We start from the raw sequence: 21168 nt of genomic DNA, 5'->3' as shown, positions 1-21168 counted from the left end.
ATGCCCTGCCATGGCGCTGTGGGCCAGGACCACGGGTGCAATAGTGCTTTCCTAGGGGCACTGCGTTGTTCTTGATAATTTGCAAATGATTGCACCATACGCTCGAAGTCCCCTTCGATACACGGTCACTAGACAACTTCGCGCGAGCGCCTTGCAGCGAGCTATACCGGGTGACCCTCGTGTAACTCGTCCAAAACTACCCACAGCAGCTTTGCGAGGACGACTACTCCTGTTCCCAGCAAAATGCATCCTTGATGCGAGGTTAATTCATTGCGCCTGGTGATGTAATGTTTCAGCCTTTCTTCACCGAGAGATCTTGGCCAACCTGTACTTATTAACTCTTACTTGTACTAGCTCTTTGTCGCGTTGCGTGGCACGCGCGATTTCTTTACTTGACACTGGCAGGGAGGCCAGTCGCAGTGTATAAAAAGTTTCTTCGCTTTGTTGAGTCTCGTCCTTGACGGCGTTATCGGCTGACTTCTTATGGCGAAGGTCGTAGCTGTACGCCGATAGCGTCACTGCCCAATGCTATAATCGCGCAGCTGCAATAGGCGGAATCCCAGTTTTTGTTCCCAAAATTTGCTGTAACGGCTTATGATTCGTGATTAGAGCGAATTCTCGACCATAAATGTACTAGTGAAAGTTCTTTATGCCAAAAATAATGGCGAATGCCTCTATTTCAAACTGGCTGCATTTCTTCTCCGACTTGGACAATGTGCGCAATGCGAAAGCGACCGGTCTAGACCTGCCGTACTCGAAAACGTGGGAAGTACGGCACCTACTCCGTACTGCGATGCGTCACAGGCCAGCTTCAACGGTCTATCCGGGTCGTAATGGGCCAGCACCTGTGGTGATGAAAACATTGTTTTGATTTGCTCGAACGCTGCGCGTCAGCGGTTGTCCCAGCACCACGAAGCATCCTTCCGCAAAAACCGGTAAAAGGGGTTAGCAACAGTTGACAGATTAGGAAAGGACTTCCCGTAATAGATGACGACACCTATGCAGGAGTGCAGTGGTTGGTGCGTTGTCGGTGCGGCAGCCTTGCTAACTGCCTCAGTTTTGCCGGTGACGCAGCAATTCCTTCCGCATTTATTTTGTGCCTCTGGTAGTAGACCTCGTTCTGAAAAAAAAACGCACATTTTTCTCTCTTCACCCTGACACCTCGCTCTGACAGACGTTTCAGGAGAGCCTCTACGTTTGTCGAATGTTCAGCGGTTTTTCCCCTGACTAGAATTTCATCGAAAACAACACACTCCGCTCAGGTCCTTCAGCATCATGTCCGTTATTTTCTGATAAATACCTGGCGGTAACGCCATTCCGAAAGGTAGCTTGCTAACTGTAAAGAGACCTATCTGCATGTTTAACGTCAAGTACTTCTTCGACTCTTCCGCCATGAATACTTGCTGGTACGCCCCGTTCAGATCGATCTTCGTAAAATGCAGTTCCCTGGCCAGCCCTTCCAATAGATCATCTATCTTAGGCAGCGGGTATTGCGTGATGTCAAATAGCGGGTTTATCGTCTATAATCCCCACATAGGCGTATGCTGCACCTTTCTTTATCACGGGCACTGCGGGCGCGGCATACTCCGCTGTATTCACTGGCGTGAGAATTCCTAGTTCAATCAATTTTGCTATCTCGGCTTCTACAGCTGACTGCAATGCGAACGGCACATTCCTTGCTGTTAGGAACTTCGGCCGGTGGTCCGGTTTCAAAAACAGCTCGACCTGTTCGTCTTCGATAGCACTTAAGCCATCATTGAACAGAGTTTCGTACTTGACTAGCAAAGAATCGAGCCTTTCCTTCGTTCGGGAATACGAGTCAAACAGTGACCTTGAAATGTGGTTCAGACCCCAAATCCTGTCGCAGTCTAGACGTAGTGTGTGTAGCCACTCTTGTCCTAGCAGTGGTGGTCCTGCTTGGTCGACGAGGTAGAGCGGCAGTTGCGCCGCCCGTTCACTATGCTGCACGCCGACAACCGCGACGCCACAAGGTCGGACGAGTGCTCCGGTGTAGTGCGTAGGGTGACGTCAGTTGATCGCCAGCTGGTAGACGGAAACTGCTTCTTGAACTGTATGAAAGGTATGATTTACACCGCAGCTCCTGTGTCCAGTTGCATTTCTACGAGTGCCTCATTTATATTTAGTTTAACAAAAATGGGAGCGCGGCTGGCAGCCCCTTGTTTGAAAATGCTGATAGTCGGCGCCTGTGTCACCACGTTTAGCATTTTCAGGGTCCGTTTTTTCTTATACCCGTCATGATATTGCCAGTTGCTGCTCCGACAGGCTCTTTGAATGTGTCCTTTCTTCAAACACTTAAAAAAAAGGTATCGTTAAGGTGAGGGCACACTGCATGAGTGTGGCTCGGGGAACCGTAGCGGTCACAAACTAGTAGCGGCATACCAGCTCCCGCTTGCACCTCGTACAGATCAGCATGTGCCTCTTTACTGTCTTCTTCAACTTTGGGCAGCTGTGTGGTCAGTGACTCCACGACTCGAGTCTCGATGACATTCTTCCGGGGCTGCTTCCATGGTCAGGGCGCGGTCCACTGCACACGAGAACGTCAATGTGTCGCCCTCGGTAAAAAGTACTCGCTGAAAATCCTCACGGAGGAGTCCGCAAACGAATTGATCCCGCAGCGCTTCGTCTAAACTGGCCCCTAACTAGCAGGTCTGAGAGAACTTGCGAAGTTCTGCAATATATTCAGGCAGGGGCTCGCCTTCATGCTGTGCTCTGCGGTAAAACTTGGCTCGTTCGCCGATTATGGACGGCACTGGGGCCAGGTGAGTGTCCAAGCTGCTCTTCAGCTGTTTGAAACGTTCGGTCGACGGCCGGTCAGGCGTTCTCAACGACTTCAGCAACCCATACGTCCGCGGGTCAATGATGCTGAGGAATGCGTGCGTCTTGTCACTGTCAGGAACCTTGTTGACAATCAGAAAAGATGTCGACCTCTCCTTGTATGCCGTCCAGTCACTTGCGGTAACCTGAAACGACTCTATCTGGCCAAGCTGTTCAGTCGACTTTGTTGTGGCTTCTTTGTTATCCATGCACAGACAGCAGAAAAAAATCAGCACTCTTCAAGATCCAACTTCAACTGAGGCCGATTTCGAAAAGACTTGCCTTTTTCACCAAACCGACTGCTGCCTTCATCCCATCTTCGCCGCCAGTGTGATGTCTTTGCCAGTGGGTGATCAGGCAAGGGTTCCAACGGGAAAACGGTGTTTATTCATTCAGCCTTTCAGCCTTTCATGCAGCAAAGCAGCCGTTCATGCTCAAGCAGCCGTTCATGGGTGCATCAGGAATTAGTGGTTAGCGCACATAGCACGACATTATAAACACTTGTGCGCACATGCGCACTAACAGCAGTCTGCTTATCAGGCGCGCTATCGCCGACACAACACTGCCTTTGTAATCCCTGACGGGCTCCTTGAATTTCATGTGATGCCATTTGTATTGTGCGACACTCCGGAAATTTTCGAGCGATTTATGGACACTATTCTGCGCGGCTTGAAGTGGAACATCTGCATGCGCTATTTCGACGACGTCGTCATCTTTGGCCGCACCTTCAGCGAACACAACTCGCGCCTGGATATTGTCCTGAACTGCACCAGGAACGCTGGCCTAGTTTTAAACTCCAAGAAATGCCACTTCAGAGACCGCCAAACCCTTCTGCTTGGGCACCTCGTCGACAAGGACGGAACCCGCCGTGATCCCCTGAAAACAGCAGCCCTTGAAGCGTTCTGTGCACCACGCTCTGTAAAGGAGCACCGTAGTTTTCTGGGACTTTGTTCCTATTTCTATCGCTTTATTCCTAAACTCGCCGACGTCGCGTATCCTCTGACATGCCTGCTACGAAAGGACACCCACTTTAAGTGGACTCCGGAGTGCGACTCTTCTTTTCGTCAGTTGAAGTTTCTGCTGACGTCACCAACGGTTCTCCAACACATCAGTCCTTCAGCTCTGATGGAACTCGATACGGATGGCAGCGGCAAAGGTATTCGGGCCGTCCTTGTTCAACGCTACGGTGACCGCGAACACGTCGACGCATATGCGAGTCACTCATTAAGTAGGCCCGAGCAGAATTACACAGTCAAGGAACAAGTATGCCTCGCGGTAATATTTGCGGTTCAGCGGTTTCCTTCTTACCTGTATGGACGACTCTTTACAGTGGTCACCGGCCATTTCTCATTGTGTTGGCTTGTGAATCTTCGTAAGCCTTGTGGCCGCCTTGCGCGCTGTGTGCTCCGAGCGCAAGAATACAGCTTCACCGTCTCTTATAAGATCGGTCGACGACACGCTGATGCGGACTGCCTCTCCCGTATGCCACTTAGCACTGCGGACTGTGGCACTGACGACTTTGATCACCTAGTGGCTTCTGTGTCGCGGAGTTTTCCAGACTTCCACTGCTTCAAAGCCGAACCGCGAAAAGACGCTAAATTAACACCGCTCTTCACCGCTACAACCGCCTCGACGACAGCAACCCATTTCTGTGTACATGATGGACTCCTGAATAAGAACATTTCCAGCACTGGCGCAGGTTTTCCCCTAGTAGCGCCGCAGAGCCTTCGCACAGCGATTCTGAGTGCTATGCAGGACGACCCTACGTCTGGCCATTTAGGTTCGGCGAGGACCCTCTACCGGATTCAGGAACGCTTTTATTGGTCTGGAATCCGACAGTCTGTTGAGACATATGTGGCCAGCTGCGTGCAGTGTCAGCGCCACAAACGGCTATGTACTGTTCCAGCTGGTCTCCTGCAGCCGATCCCACCTCCAAGCATGCCTTTCCAACAAGTGGGCATTGATTTCGTGAGCCTTTTTCCAAAATCAGCCAAGGGAAACCGTTGGATAGTTGTTTGCGTCGACTACCTCACACGCTACTGTGAGACGGCGGCCGTGCCCTCTTCAGCTGGTACTGACGTTTCAACAGTCCTGCTGCAGCATGTCATCCTGCGACATGGTCTCCCTCGTGTGATCATCGGCGACCGTGGACGACAATTCACAGCGGATGTCGTAGAGGAGCTGCTTCGTTTGTGTGAATCCCACTTTCGTCACTCGACACGATACCATCCACAAGCGAATGGGCTTACGGAGCGCACCAACCATACAATTGTAAACATTCTATGTATGTTTCGTAGGACCACAAGAACTGGGCTGCCGTACTGCCCTTTATCACTACGCGTTCAACACCGCCAAGCACGAGACGACCGGTTATAGCCCTTTCTTCCTGCTGTACGCACAGCCATCCCGGTATACAATCGACACTGTTTTCCCTTTCTGTAGTCACGAGAATCCCACTGTCCCCGAGAATCTCTGCCTTGCCGAAGAAGATCGTTATATTGCTCGCTGGCGCACTTTCGCATCGCAGGACAGATCAAAAGCACGCTACGACATTCGCCACCATGCGGTAACCTATCGCGCTGGTGATTTAGTCTGGCTGTAGACTCCAGTATGGAAACGCTTGTTATGCCAAAAGCTTTTTACCGCCTACGATGGACCGTTTGTTATTCTTAATACTTAAGGAAATCACCAATAACGTAAATCGCCTCACGGGGAGTGGTAGAAGAGCTGCCAAGGCCAAAGTGGTCCATGTCGCCCGCTTGAAATTGTTGACTTCGAGGCAAATGGATTGACTCGCCCGGCTGGCTTCGTCTGCGACGAGAGGTATGTTAGGCGGGAGGAAAACGAAGACCGGCGAACGTGCTTCCAATCCTGAGCGGGAAAAGTGGAAGAGAACGACGCTGAGTTCATCAACCAGCTGGCCGCTCTTGCGCTCACCTTCGCGACCGAAAGTAAACGGCCCCCTCCATCCGTAAGGGTGATAAATGGTCTCCTTCGCGCGTAACAATATATATATAAAGAACGGTCAGGGTTAGCGTTAGCAATAAAGAAATCAATCCCACTGGTCATTCTTCCAGAGGTAGCTGATGCTGAGGCAGTCCTTTGTAAGATTAACACTAAAGGCACAAGTATAATAGTTGGCTGCCTGTATGGAAGCCCCGTATGTGGACACGAATGCATAATTGCTATACAAAAATATTTGCACCAGCATGCTCGAAATTGTCCTGTTATTCTTATGGGTGATTTTAACCTCCCCGCCCTTAACTGCTCTACCATGCAGTATACCACAAAGGCTTCAGAAGCCCTTCTCGATATCATGTTAAATTTCAACTTTCGCGAAATTGTGGAAGGCCCCACAAGGGTGCAAAACGAATGTCGGAGTATACTTGACCTGATCTAGCTAAGTAGTAACTTTCTCTTAGAACAAGTGAAGGTACAAGTAATAGAAGGAATATTCGATCACAATATTCCGATGTGTATCTTACCTCTAGATTGCAAATTTATTAGTGCAAACCGCAGCCCAAACTATAATCAATTTCGACGAAGCAGACCACGCCCACATACAAACCGATTTAGCTCACGAATTTCAAGAGTTTTCGGTATTGGCCTCAGATCCTTTGACTGATGTAAATGTTGTCTGGATGCGTTTTAAAGACAGTGTCCCACTGTGTAACAAATTTTATTCCTGTTAAACCGAAAAAAAAAACATTGAAAAATAGCCCATAGGTTACTCTAGAAGTAATACATACAAAACACCAACTCAAAAGGTCACGCGAAGTTAGCAAGGCAACAGGCAATGCCCCTTCAAAGACCGCTAGGCTAGCGCTTGCAGCAAAACAAATTCAAGCAGAAATCCAAAGAAGCGAAACACCACTACTTCAACACTGTACTCCCCAGCTTTATAAAGGACAACCCACATAGATTTTGCAACCACTTTCGCCGAAAAAGCACTCACAACTCAGCTCTCGTTAAGTGAAAAAGCCAATAAAGCCAACCGATATAATCAATTCTTTCGTTCAGTCATCACAAAAGATAATGGCGTTATGCCGGACACAGTTCCACTGACTGTTTCCACTATCGACCCACTCGTTATCACAGACGCTGGTGTTCTTAAACTTCTTGCCCTAGACACTAAAAAAGCAGGTGGTCCGGACAATATACACAACCAATTTCTTAAATGGTGCGCACAGTGGTGCAGCAGATATCTCGGCCTTATTTTCCGCAAATCTCTTTCAACATGAAAACTACCCAAAGATTGGAAAATAGCTAGAATTATACCGATCTCCAAATCAGGAGATAAATCCGTTGAATCAAATTTCAAACCAATAGCGTTAACGATCGAGCACGGCATGCAAACTACTCGAACATATAATTCTAAAACATTTAACAGTTTTTTTTTAAATGAAGGCATCCTGTCCCCTAACCAGCATTGTTTTCGCAGGGATTTATCGACCATAACTCAATTAACCGAAATCATACATGATCTCGCGCTCGGTATTGACAATCAATGCCAAACGGACGTAATCCTATTTGATCTTTCTAAAGCATTTGATTATGCTTGTCACATCAAGCTAATAACTAAACTAAAAGACATTGTCGGAGACGGAGAAATCGTTGCTTGTGTTCGTGGGTTTTGGTTAATAGGTGTCAGTTTGTTATTTTCGAACATACAACAACAGATATAGTACCAGTTACCTCAGGAGTGCCCCAGGGCTCTGTGTTTGGGCACTTGTTATTTCTCGTGTATATTAATGATATAACCACTAACATAGACTGTAAAATAATGTTATTCGCGGATGACTATATCATTTATAGAGAAATTAAAAATGATCAAGATAACCATTCCCTTAAGAAATCACTTATTACTATTACAGGATGGTTCTCAGACTGGCCGATGATAATAAATGTTAAAAAATCAGCAAGCATGACTATAACGAGGAAAAAAGAACCTTCAGACTTTTGCTACGCCATAAATGGTACAGCTTTGACTAAAGTACAGAAATATAAATATCTAGGCTTAACAATAACGTCAGACCTAAGGTGAGACGAGCACATTCACCACATTACTTAATCTGCTATGCAAAAGTTATTTTTTTTTTTGCAGGTCACTTCACCTCACACCCTTGTGAACAAAACTCCTAGTATACAAAACATTCGTTAGGCCGATCCTCGAATGCGGAAACACCGTATGGTTTCCTCATACCCAGACTAACACAAAGAAAATTAGAAACAGTACAAAGGAAGCCCATTCGATTTATCCAGAACAAATTTACACGGGAATACTCTCGCTCTAACCTTTTAGCTATTTCTGGGCTCCTTACGCTCGAAGCACGAGCGAAACAGGCACGTTTGAAATTTCTTCATCAACTGCTGCATAATTATGTCAAAATTGACATTTCAAATTACATTCCTTATTCACAAACACGACCTGCCAGGCACAAACACAAAAAACCTTAGTAGAGTATAAATGTAATAATGATGTGTTAAATATTCCTTGTCTTCCGGTTGCCATCCGTGAATGGAATATGTTAACGCCTCTCACCATTAACGCTGAGTCACTGCCTCAGTTCGAATTAAAAATCGAAAAAATTTCCTAGCAGGTTAAAATTGCTAGTGTTATTATTAGACGATGCAAACCACCATGTACTTGTACCCTGTCTAAGGGGTCGTGCATACATCATAGAATGCCTCAATTACCATTTTATTCAATTTTGAAAATTAGCATGTAATTCTATTCGGTGTATACATCATTAAGAAAAATTGTTTATGTGTAAGTGCAAAGCTGATGTTATACATGTATTTGATCCTTAACAAGATGAGCGTTTTTGTATATGTACATATATATAGTGCCCACCTGCTATGGTCTCAGTAGATTTGGCAGTATTGTAAATAAATGAATGAATGAATAAATAAATAAATGCACAAATAAATAAATATTCATATCAGGAGAAACCAATAAACGAGACAAGGACAACACACGTGCGATTAGTCTACTTCATAATAGAATTAAAAAATGATAAACTAGTGCAAATCAAAGCGGATGAAAAAACAACTTACCGTAGGTGTGGAAGGATCCCACGTCATCGCATTACGCGTGTGGTGTTCTACCAATAATTAAGATACCGCGGCGCAGTTTTGCGAGGCGCTTTCTTGGTTATTTTTATTTTACTACGAGAAAAAACCCTGGGAGTGTTACGCAGCACCACCACTCACAAACCTTGGCGACGGATATAGAACATCCTTTCTTCTGCAGGCGTCACGCGCACGTGATTGTTTTGGGTGACGCCAACTGGTCAATAAGCGCACACCTCTTGGCTGACGGTGCCGATGTTGCCGGAATCGATACCCTCGTTACGTAATAAACGAGAAGAAAGGGGGCTAATCAAGAGGCCCGATTTCATTATTAGCACGCGAAGCAACCAAATGCATGTCGCTGATTTTTGTATAGAGTAAGTCACTATTCTTTATTCTGTTTAATTACTTGAGTCAAGAGTCTAATAATTAAAGTCAAGATAACGAGACGATCACAGTTAAAAAGACCAAGTGCGTTAAACCTCTTGAGAAAAGACAGAATGAACTTAAAGGCGAAATTGACATTCTAGAAAACAAACTAGACATCATAGATACACGCTTTAAATACCTGGATACGCAAATTACCCAGCAAGTTACACAGGCTATTATGACGCAAATACAACAACAATTTAACACAATCGCTACAAAATTTACCGACATTGAATCTCGTTTGAAGTCATGGGGACCACAAACCAGTGAAGGCGGCCCCATCAAAACAACCAGTAAACCATATAAGAAACCCTCGACAGCTACGGTGGAGGGAACCGGAAAATTGTAATTGCCGCCATGCATCGACTCGACCATCATGCTATCTGGCAATGGAATTGTCGCGGATAGAGTAGAAAAGATCCAACCTACATCATCATCTAATCAATAAGGAACATCCTGATGTCATAATGCTACAGGAGCTACACTGTAAGGCCATATTATCTGGCTATAGATCATTCTGTAGTGCCGACGGGGAGACGAGAGCTGTCAGCACTCTAGTTAAACGTGCCTACACGGCCGTTCAGCATGATACAGGCATTGCGGATGTAAACAATATATTAATCGAGTTAATACCTACTAGAAAAAACAATCAAAGTCTATTTCCCCTTAATGTTTATAGTAACCCAAGAAACAAACGTCCCAATTTCCGATTACTTCTCCGCAAGACTCTCACTCTCACAGAAGGCAGAGCCTTAGTGCTTGGGGGGGATTTCAATGCTCAACACGCGGCATGTGGATACAAAATTGAAAACCCCAAAGGTAGACCCCTATGGCTAGACGCACAGCTAGAGGGCCTTACCCTCATCACAGACCCGTCAACACCTAAGGCGTGGGTCTAGTGTGGACACTACGCTAAATCTCACGTTTACAAAGAACATTAGGGATGCGAAATAGATTAACTCCCAACAGGATCTAGGCAGCGATCACAACATCTTCAAAATCACTGTTAAATCAGAGCCACGCAAATCTAAGGGCAAACAACTCAAAATAGTAGACTGGAACAAGCTCAGACAAATTCGCAAGAAAAATGATAATACTATCACAGACATCGTGGACTGGAGCACGCAGCTTAAGGGGGATGTTAACGCAGCCACACAAGTAATCCCCGGACGCGCAAATGGAACAGGTAGACAGTAAACTCCTACATATGTGGGAAGCTAAAGAAGGTCTCTTGAGGAGATGGAAAACTCAGAGACACAAAAGGACGCTTCGATGCAGGCTGGCCCGGCTTAGCAGAGATATAGAAGCATACGCGCAACAGCTCTGTAAGCAACAATGGGAAGCAACATGTACGAATATGGACAATCAATTAGGATTGTCCAGACCGTGTAACTTCCTCAGGCACCTTTTGAATCCTGAGGTCAGTAAAGCCACGTACAGACAAAACAAACAAAATCTTACATGCATATGACAAAACTGAAGCAGCTTTTATCGATGAGATAGCCGCAAGGTGTTTACCTCGGGCTAAGCCAACAAGTCACCCACATTACACAGGCGCCAAAAACAGTAAATTAGACGAAGAGATTAGCGAGGCGGAATTGAGAGCAGCTCTACAAAAGCTTAACACTACATCCGCGCCGGGACTGGACGGAATAACAAACAAGACGATCTGAAATCTCGATGATGCCTCTCTAGAACAACTTACCAAGTATATGAACAAATGCTGGCAATCCGGTGCAATACCACAACAATGGAAAACGGCCCAGATTATTCTAATACCTAAACCAGGCAAGCGGCTGCAGCTGGAGAACCTGAGACCCATTTCACTCACGTCCTGTGTGGGCGACCTCATGGAGCATGGTGTCCTAACGAGACTGACCAACTATCTCGAGAATAACGACGTTCTCCCCCCTACAATGTTGGGCTTCCGGAGAGATTTGTCCACACAGGATGCAATGCTCCAACTAAAGCATCAAATTATAGATAACACAAGTCGGAACACCAAAGCTATCCTAGGATTGGACCTAAAGAAAGCTTTTGACAGTGTCACCCACGAAACAATACTAAACAGAATAAATGAGCTAGGCCTAGGCCAGCGAGTTTACAGTTATATACGAGACTTTCTTACCAACTGAAAAGCACACATTAAGACAGGAGACCTTAACTCCGAAGAACTACAGATCGGAAGCACAGGTACGTCCCAAGGTTCGGTAATGTCACCGATGCTGTTTAACCTGGTTCTTATTGGATTACCAACAAAGCTACAGGAAATCGATGGCCTCAATCATACTATCTACGCTGACAATATAATCCTCTGGGTAAGCGATGCCATCGATGGACAGGTTGAAAACACATTACAACGTGCCATAGAAGCAGTTGAACAATACCTAGCTGGAACCGGACTGGCATGTTCAGCAGAGAATTCTGAGCTCTTCATTTGGCCGAAAACCACGCAACTACGAGGAACGAAACAATCCTGAAATTCACCTAACTACGGCAGAATACCCAAGGTTGACAAGATCAGAGTATCGGGCCTTATCATTGAAAGTAACGGCTATAATGGAGAGACCATACGCAAAGTAGACAATATACCATCTCAAATCATGCGGCTACTTAAACGAATAGCCAACAAACACAATGAAATGAATGAAGGCAATCTCATTCAACTAGTCCAAACGTTCGTAATAAGCATAATAGTATACGTGGCCCCGTACCTACGATGGTACTCGTCAGAAAAACACAAATTAGACTGCTTAATCAGAAAAATCAACAAGCAAGCAATCGGACTCTCCATCACCACCAGCAACGATACACGACTGCAGCTAGGTCTCCACAATACACTAGATGAGCTAATGGAGGCACAACGAATACCACCAATACGAACATCTGTGCAACACTAAAACAGGTAGGCAAATATTGGATCGCCTAGGTATGAAGTATCATACCCAACATGGCGTCAAAGCAGATATGCCCAGACACATCATAGACATGATAACCATCCCTCCAATACCCAAGAATATGCGTCCTACCCACCATCAGGGTAGACGGGAAAGCAGAGCACGCAATATACAGAAGACATTCGGTAACAGCAAGGATACCACATTTGTAGACGTAGCTAGATACAGACACAAGCGCGCCTACACAGCAGTGGTGATAAATCACGAGGGAAAATGCACGACTAGCGCTACAGTGAACACGCTATTGCTATTGCGTTAGCCATAGCACAAACACCAGCGCATGTAATCATCAGTGATTCCCAGACGGCCATACGAAACTTCGCCAACGGTCGAATCTCCCCTGAGGCACTACGACTCCTAAAATTTGCTAATAACCGCGACAAAAGTGTCGATCTCATCTGGACACCCGCTCACACACTACCAGACGGTAGCACTGAGGTGGCGCACCGCATGGCACGAGAACTTACGGGCCGAGCCTCGGTAAACCCCACCTCACCGACTACCGATGAGTGGGAGTGGGAAGATCGAATGACCAGATTTCACGAAATTACACACCATAGATTGCAGAGGCGCACATTCTCGCCGCCGCAACCAAAATTAAGCAAAAACTTGTCTGTAGAATGGCGGCAGTTACAGACCAGATCCTATCCGAGTCCAGCTATTATGCACCTAATACACCCAGATTTATACCCTACGGACAAGTGCATGCAGACATTGCAACTAAAGAGCCACCCTGGAGCATATATCCTATGGGAATGTACGGCTGTAATACAGGGTAAGGGTGATGCAGCCTCAAACAGCGACAGCCTCCACGCGCGCTGGGAGTCTGTGTTGCTCAGCTCGGACCTGCAGCACCAACTCTGGGCCGTCCAGCGAGCCGAGGAAGCTGCCAAGGGCCAACAACCCTTGGCTAAAACCTAGGCGGCGACCAGGCCCAACCCACCAAATCGCAGGACACTGAATAAAGTGACTTGAATGAATGAAGAGTAATTGAGCAACTTCTGAAGCAACGTTGTTAGGCAAAAAGAAAATTCTAAATAGGAAGTTGTAAAGCGCTTTGCTGAACGTCCGATTAAACAGTTTCTTATTTTCAATCTGTTAGGCATTAGAGTTATTTGCTTGCTGCACACCCACACACACGCACACACATACACACACAAACACACACACACACACACATATATATATATATATATATATATATATATATATATATATATATATATATATATATATATATATATATATAAATATATATATATCTATTGCTACGGAACAGCCGCCACAGTGTGGCTGCACTCAGGAGGACGAAGACGACGTGTGCGCCGGTTTGATATAGCGTCGCCATTTTGGCCTCCGTGAGCTTATCTGTAAATAAATTGTAAATAGTATTCGGCTTCAGCTTCACGTAACATTAATTTGGTGGAGGTGGACGTTCCCCGTACCCGTCATGGAGCTTCGCAGCGGTCGCAACGGCGACAATGCGACTTCGGCTCCTGCTGGCGGCACTTCATCTACGGAAGCGTCTCCACCTGCAGCCCCGACCTACGTCGCTGTTTCCCGCCTCGGGATCCTGGTGTTTTCAACGGAGTCGGCAGTCCTGATGTTGACGACTGACTCCGCCTATACGAACGTGTCAGCACCAGTCACAGGTGGGATCCGACTGTTATGCTTGCCAACGTACTTTTCTACCTCGACGGGGCTCCATTGGCGTGGTTCCAGACTCACGAAGAGGAGATCTCGAGCTGGGATCTCTTCAAAGACAAGCTACGCGACCTTTTTGGCAATCCGTTTGGTTGACAAGTAAACGCCAAGAAAGCCCTTGCCACACGTGTGCAGACGTCGACCGAGTCCTACGTGTCGTACATTCTCGACGTGTTGGCCCTTTGTGCCAAGGCTGACCCAAACATGACTGAGGAGGATGAGGTTAATCACGTCCTCAAAGGCATTGCTGAAGCCGCCTTCAATTTACTCGCGTTTACGAACGTCACCAGCATAGATACCATCCGCAAGGAGTGCCGCCGTCTCGAGCATGCTAAAAGCCGCCGGGTATCCAAGCACATCACGCGACTTCCCAACACAGCTGCTACGTCATCCTGTGACGACCTCTTCCACCAGCCGTCGCGATGTGACAACTTGACCCGTATCATTCGTCGTGAGGTCGAAGCGGCACAACCGGCGGCCCCTTCATTCCCGTTACCTGAACATTCTCCGGTGACAATCTTCTTGATCCAGGCCGTCGTCCGTCAAGAGGTGTCCAACGTCGGCGTGCAATCCATTCGTCCCGTACGCTCGGAACCTTTGTCTCCACGCACGTCCCCACCGCGCTCTTCTTACTCTTCTTATAGACAGCGCAACCCCTCGGAATGGCGAACCGTGGACGACAAGCTGATTTGTTTTAACTGCCGACGCATTGGATATGTCGCTCGCCACTGCCGCAGCCGCTGGACTTCTCCGCCGCGCTATTATCTTGATTACCCCCATCGCCCCTATACCGCATCCTTTTCCTACGCCCCTTCTATACCCGCTCCATCATATGACCCTGCGACACCTTTGCCACGACCCCGCTACTCCCGCTCGCCTTCTCCCTCCCGCCGCCAATCTCGCTCGCCCCCGTCACGCCGTGCTCCTTCTGCGACCTACTCGCCGCACCCCCGACCGGAAAACTAGACAGTGCAACTTCTGGACGTGAAGCTGCATTGACGACATTGGCACAAAATCCTCGCTGCACCTTACCCACGCACAAGAATCTTTTGGACGTTCTCGTCGACAATGTTCCTGTGTGCGCGTTGATTGACACCGGGGCGCATGTGTCCATTATGAGTGCTGCTCTTCGCCGTCGGCTCAAGAAAGTTCTGACGCCTGCCCCGAACCGAGTTGTAGAAGTCGCCGACGGAGGGGCTGTCGCTATTGTTGGCATGTGTTCTGCCCGACTCACCATTGCTGAGAGACACACCGTCGTTCTCTTCACCGTCATCGAGCATTGCCCTCACGAACTCATTCTCGGTCTTGATTTTCTTGCCCATCATTCTGCCCTCATTGAGTGTTCCGCCGGCTCACTTCGCTTTGACTTGCCTCTCCTTGCCGACCCTGTGGACCCGCCTCCAAGCCATCTGAGCTGCATAGATTTTATTCGCCTACCACCTCACTCTGTGACCCACGTCGACTTGTTGTCCTCTCCAGCTGTACCTGACGGCAATTACGTGGTCGCACCAATTCCGGCAGTTATACTTACACATGGTGTTACCGTGCCGCACACTGTGCTGACAATTACTGGTAACCGCTACTGCCTTCCCCTTGTCAATTTAGCGCTAACCGCGCAAGTTCTGCCTCGGGGGATTTCATTGGCTATAATTAGCGTTCTGCAGGATGATGAGATCGAGCCATTCACAGTGGAAGATCGTTACAGCTCAGCCCATACCGTGACGTCATCGCACGGTACTGATGTCGACATTAAGAAGATGGTCTCCTCTAACCTTACACCTCCTCAAACTGAAGTTCTTTGCCGCGTTCTTGAAGGCTATCGCGACATTTTTGACTTTGACAACAGACCCTTAGGTCAAACGTCCGTCGTGACCCATCGCATAAATACTGGCGATGCGAACCCTATTCACCGACGTCCATACCGTTTTTCTGCGCCAGAACGAGCTGTTATCCAACAGGAAGTCACAAAGATGCTTGCAAAGAACTTTATCGAGCCTTCCTGTAGTCCCTGGGCATCTCCCGTCGTACCTGTCAAAAAGAAGGATGGAACGTGGCGCTTTTGTGTAGATTATCGCCACCTGAACAAAATCACAAAAAAGGACGTGTACCCTTTGCCACGTATTGATGACGCTCTCGACTGCCTGTACGGTGCCAGCTATTTTTCTTCTATCGACTTACGGTCCGGCTACTGGCAGATATCCGTCGATGACATGGACCGAGAGAAGACTGCATTTGTTACCCCTGACGGCCTTTATCAGTTCAAGGTGATGCCTTCCGGTCTCTGTAACGCGCCCGCCACCTTCGAACGAATGATGGACTCTTTGCTTCAGGGGTTCAAGTGGTCCACCTGTTTGTGCTATCTGGACGACGTTATAGTTTATTCGCCCACATTCGACACTCATCTAGACCGTCTTTCAGCGATTCTTGACGCGTTCCGCCGAGCCGGCCTCCAGTTGAACTCGTCAAAATGTCATTTCGCTCGCCGCCAAATCGCCGTCCTTGGACACCTCGTACACGCCAGAGGCGTGCGACCAGATCCGGACAAAATTCGCGCCGTTACGAATTTTCCTGTTCCGGTCTACCAAGGACGTTCGTAGTTTCGTAGGGCTGTGCTCTTATTTCCGACGCTTTGTAAAGGATTTTGCGACTATCGCACGTCCCCTTACCGACCTCTTGAGGAAAGACGCCCCTTTTTCTTGGAGTCCTGACCATGCCTCATCTTTCTCGCAGCTGACTACTCTCCTTACCACGCCTCCAATTTTGGCCCACTTTAACCCGTCTGCCTGAACGGAAGTTCGAACTGAAGCCAGTGGTCACGGCATAGGAGCAGTGTTAGCACAGCGCCAGCGTGAACATGATCGCGTTATAGCCTACGCCAGCCGACTTCTATCACCCGCCGAGCGCAATTATTCCATCATAGAGTGCGAGTGCCTCGCTCTTGTGTGGGCTGTTGCCAAGTTTCGTCCATACTTGTACGGACGCCCCTTCTGTGTCATCACTGATCACCACGCTCTCTGCTGGCTATCCTCGCTCAAGGACCCCACGGGACGACTCGCTCGCTGGGCGTTACGCCTGCAAAAATATACCTTCTCCGTGATATATAAGACGGGACGCTTGCACCAGGAAGACGATTGTTTGTCCCGCTACCCCGTCGACAAACCGGCTGATGCGGACGCCATCGCTTGCGTTTTCTCTGTGTCCCAGTTGCTTCAAATCGGCAACGAGCAACGGCGCGATCCTTCATTACGCGGCCTCATCGATCGTCTGGAGTCAACTCCTGGCGACGCCTCTCTCCGGTTGTTCCTCCTTAAGGAGGGGACATTATACCGCCGTAATCTCGATCCACACGGCCTTGACCTTCTGCTCGTCATTCCATTGCACCTGCGTTCGACTGTCCTCCAGCAACTTCACGATGCTCCCTTAGCTGGACACTTGGGCGTCTCACGCACAAACGACCGTGTACGCCGTCGATTCTTTTGGCCGGGTCTCGCCCGCTCCGTGTGGCGCTACGTTGCCGCTTTTGAGCCCTGTCAGCGCCGGAAGAAGCCCTCCACACCTCCAGATGGATGTCTCCAGCCGATCGACATCCCACCGGAACCCTTTTTCCGTGTTGGTCTAGACCTGCTTGGACCGTTTCCTCTCTCGGGCTCCGGAAATAAATGGGTCGCCGTCGCTACCAATTATGCTACGCGGCACGCAATCACCAGAGCCCTCCCGACAAGTTGCGCTACTGACGTTGCTGACTCTCTGCTCTATGACATCATTTTAGTGCACGGTGCTCCGCGCCAATTACTCACCGACCATGGCCGCAGCTTTCTGTCGGCAGTCGTCGAGGACATACTCCGCTCCTGCTCGACAAAGCAGAAGTTCAGCACGTCCTACCACCCCCAGACCAACGGCCTCACGGAGCGCCTCAATCGAACCATCACCGACATGCTTTCCAAGTACGTTGCGACCGACCACCACGACTGGGATCTTCACTTACCATATGTGACGTTCGCGTATAATTCATCGCGTCACGACACCGCCGGTTATACACCGCTCTATCTCCTATATGGCCGAGAACCCGTGTTGCCCTTGGACACTTTGCTGCCCTCGGCCACACGTTCCGCCACTGAATTAGCCCGCGACGCGATCGCACACGCCGACCACGCGCGCCAGCTCGCCCGCACCCGTCTCGAGGCCTCACAGGAGCATCAGAGATGCCTTTATGATTGCCACCATCATGACGTGCACTTTTCTCCGGGTTCTCTGGTGCTTTTCTGGTCACCCGCTCGCCGTGTGGGCCTTTCCGATAAGCTGCTGTCGCGCTACACAGGCCTTTACCGTGTGGGTACGCCAAGTGACCGATGTCACGTATGAAATCATCCCCGCCGATCTCTCAGCGTCATCATCAGTTGCAAGTGACATCGTTCACGTGGCAAGACTAAAACCCTACTACACACCTTTCACCGCGGATGTGTAGATTAAGCACCGGGACGGTGCTTCTACAGCCGGGGGTGATGCTACGGATCAGCCGCCACAGTGTGGCTGCACTGAGGTGGACGAAGACGACGTGTGTGCCGGTTTGATACAGCGTCGCCATTTTGGCCTCCGTGAGCTTACCTGTAAATAAATTGTAAACAGTATTCGGCTTCAGCTTCACGTAACAATATATATATGCATATATATATATGTATATATATATGTATATATATATATATATATATATATATATATATATACATCGTTCCACAACTCCACCTGCAACGACCGATACGCCGAATGCTTACCGCAGCACCAGACGCCGCTCACCTGCGCCCTGACGCCGCTGCTCGTCACCGCCCCGGCCGGCCACGTTCATATATATATATATATATATATATATATATATATATATATATATATATATATATATATATATATATATATGAACGTGGCCGGCCGGGGCGGTGACGAGCAGCGGCGTCAGGGCGCAGGTGAGCGGCGTCTGGTGCTGCGGTAAGCATTCGGCGTATCGGTCGTTGCAGGTGGAGTTGTGGAACGACGCGGAAAGGACGCGTAACGCTCATTTTGAGAAGTGGCCCTACCAGAATACGCATCGCGTTCACTCATGTCGTACCCGTGACGTTCATGTTGTTGGCGCTTGCGGCAAAAACGGGATATGTGTCCGTGACAACCACAGTTATAGCATATAGGACGAAATGGTCGCCATGGCGGGTAGTAGGGCCCGCTAGATACGCTGAGATAGTGCGGTCAGATGGGGCGACGGAGGCTGAAGTGGTATTTAGGGGACATTGGCCGGAGGAGCGCGTACGTGGGCAGAGTCAACCTTGAACGGACGCCGGTTGGAGGCGCGGTAGCAACCTCGGCGTATATTGGTAGGAGGCTAGGAGCAGGATGGTCAACATGCCAAGAGCAAGTCATGGACATGAACTCCTTGATGACGTCGGGCAACGCTGCCCCAGAAGGCTGAGGAGGAAGGACCAACGGTGATGGAAAGCCAAGTGATTGAAGTTCCTGGCGGATAATTGCCCGAATCATTACACACAGGTCAGGGTCCACCATAGGACGGTGTTCGCAGTCCGGCTGCACGCGAACCGACTCGGGGACTTCGAGGTGCTTGCATGTCAGTACGATGTCAGCGACGCTAGCCGGGTTCCTTACGGTGAGCGCGTTGAAGGCCACAGTCCCGATGCCTTTAAGAATATGACGTATTGTGCCCGAATCAGCCACCGCATCATTGACACGGCGACCGAGTGCAAGCACATCCTCGATGTACGATGTGATGGACTCACCGGAGTGTTGGTGGCGTGCATCAAGAGTTTTATTCGCAAGGGCGGAGCGAACCGCCGGTGTTCCAAATACTTGTCGAAGCTACCGATTGAAGGTTGTCCAATCGGAGAAATCAATCTCATGGTTGAAGAACCAGGTCTTCGCTACACCCGTCAGATAGAACGAGACATAGCGGAGCTTGAGTAGATCCTCCCACCGATTAGCAGAGCCTACGCGCTCGTAATCGTCCAGACAGTCCTCAACATCTTTACCGCGAAGACCAGCCAACAGATGGGGATCACGCTGCTCGCCACTGATGATCAGAGAAGGTGCGGCTTGCGGTGGCGAGATGGTTACGGTAGAAGCGCCATGCTGCTCGTCCTACGACATGCTGGCGGACAGTTGGCACAAGCGGCGACCTGAACGAAGCTCCAGGGAGTATACCAGGCGTGCAGAGGATGGGGAATCAAGAATCTCCTCCACCACTTGTGATGTCACAGTAAGAGCCGACCTTTTACTGAGCCTGAGAGACGTGGCGAAGGACCCTCGGCACAGTCCACTATGATGATGCGACTACCCGCACAATGAAGAATAGGAGCACACACATGATATTGATAATGTACAGATGACGAAGTGCACAATAAATGTCCACAATATATATATACACACACACATCGCTTTCGGGCATTCGGTTCAGCTGCGGAATATGGTTCGTTAGGAACCCACGACGGGACAGCCACCGCAATACAAATTGGGCACAAGCGTGACCCTACCATGCGTCCGGCTTTCTTCAGGGATGATCGATTAGAAGAGGGTCCGCTCACCCGGCTGTCCCCTTCGGCGGATATGGTTTCGAATACCGCCTTCGCAACGAAGGTGGTATCGCTACGCGGGTGGCTCAGGCGGCGCCCACGTGGACATGCTGCTGTGAATGCGACCGCACGACCAAGCGCTCACTGGAGCCTCCTTTGAATGTGCTTACATACATACATACATACATACATACATACATACATACATACATACATACATACATACATACATACATACATACATACATACATACATACATACATACATACATACATACATACATACATACATACATACATACATACATACATACATACATACTGACCACTAATCTAAGCAGTATGGTTTCTGCGAAGATTTTGTTCATTTTGGCATTTTCGTGGCCAGTAAATTTTCCTTTACGCAAGTAACATTTTACCTGCAAACTATTGAACACATAAACCCTTTTCTGAACGCCTTTTTTTTTTTGCTGGAAAGGCGAGTGTTCGGCTGCACTGGCAGCCATTGTCACTGATGTGACCTACGACAGGTACCTTCCACTCTCGTTTACACATGGTGACGGCACATATAAAGACAGCAAAGCCTGTGTGACGACAGACGCATT

The 21168-nt window shown here is 48.6% G+C and overlaps 1 protein-coding gene across 1 annotated transcript in view; it reads right to left on the bottom strand.

Annotated features, from left to right (window-relative positions):
• LOC129382702 (uncharacterized) overlaps window positions 1-21168 on the bottom strand; it is a 674466-nt gene that overhangs the window by 297788 nt on the left and 355510 nt on the right. The gene's annotated exons all lie outside the window — the stretch shown is intronic.

Source organism: Dermacentor andersoni, chromosome 6 (genome assembly GCF_023375885.2).
Source record: "Dermacentor andersoni chromosome 6, qqDerAnde1_hic_scaffold, whole genome shotgun sequence".
NCBI classification, from domain to species: domain Eukaryota; kingdom Metazoa; phylum Arthropoda; class Arachnida; order Ixodida; family Ixodidae; genus Dermacentor; species Dermacentor andersoni.
The sequence above is the reverse complement of the archived record's forward strand: the minus strand, read 5'-3'. Positions and strand labels throughout refer to the sequence as shown.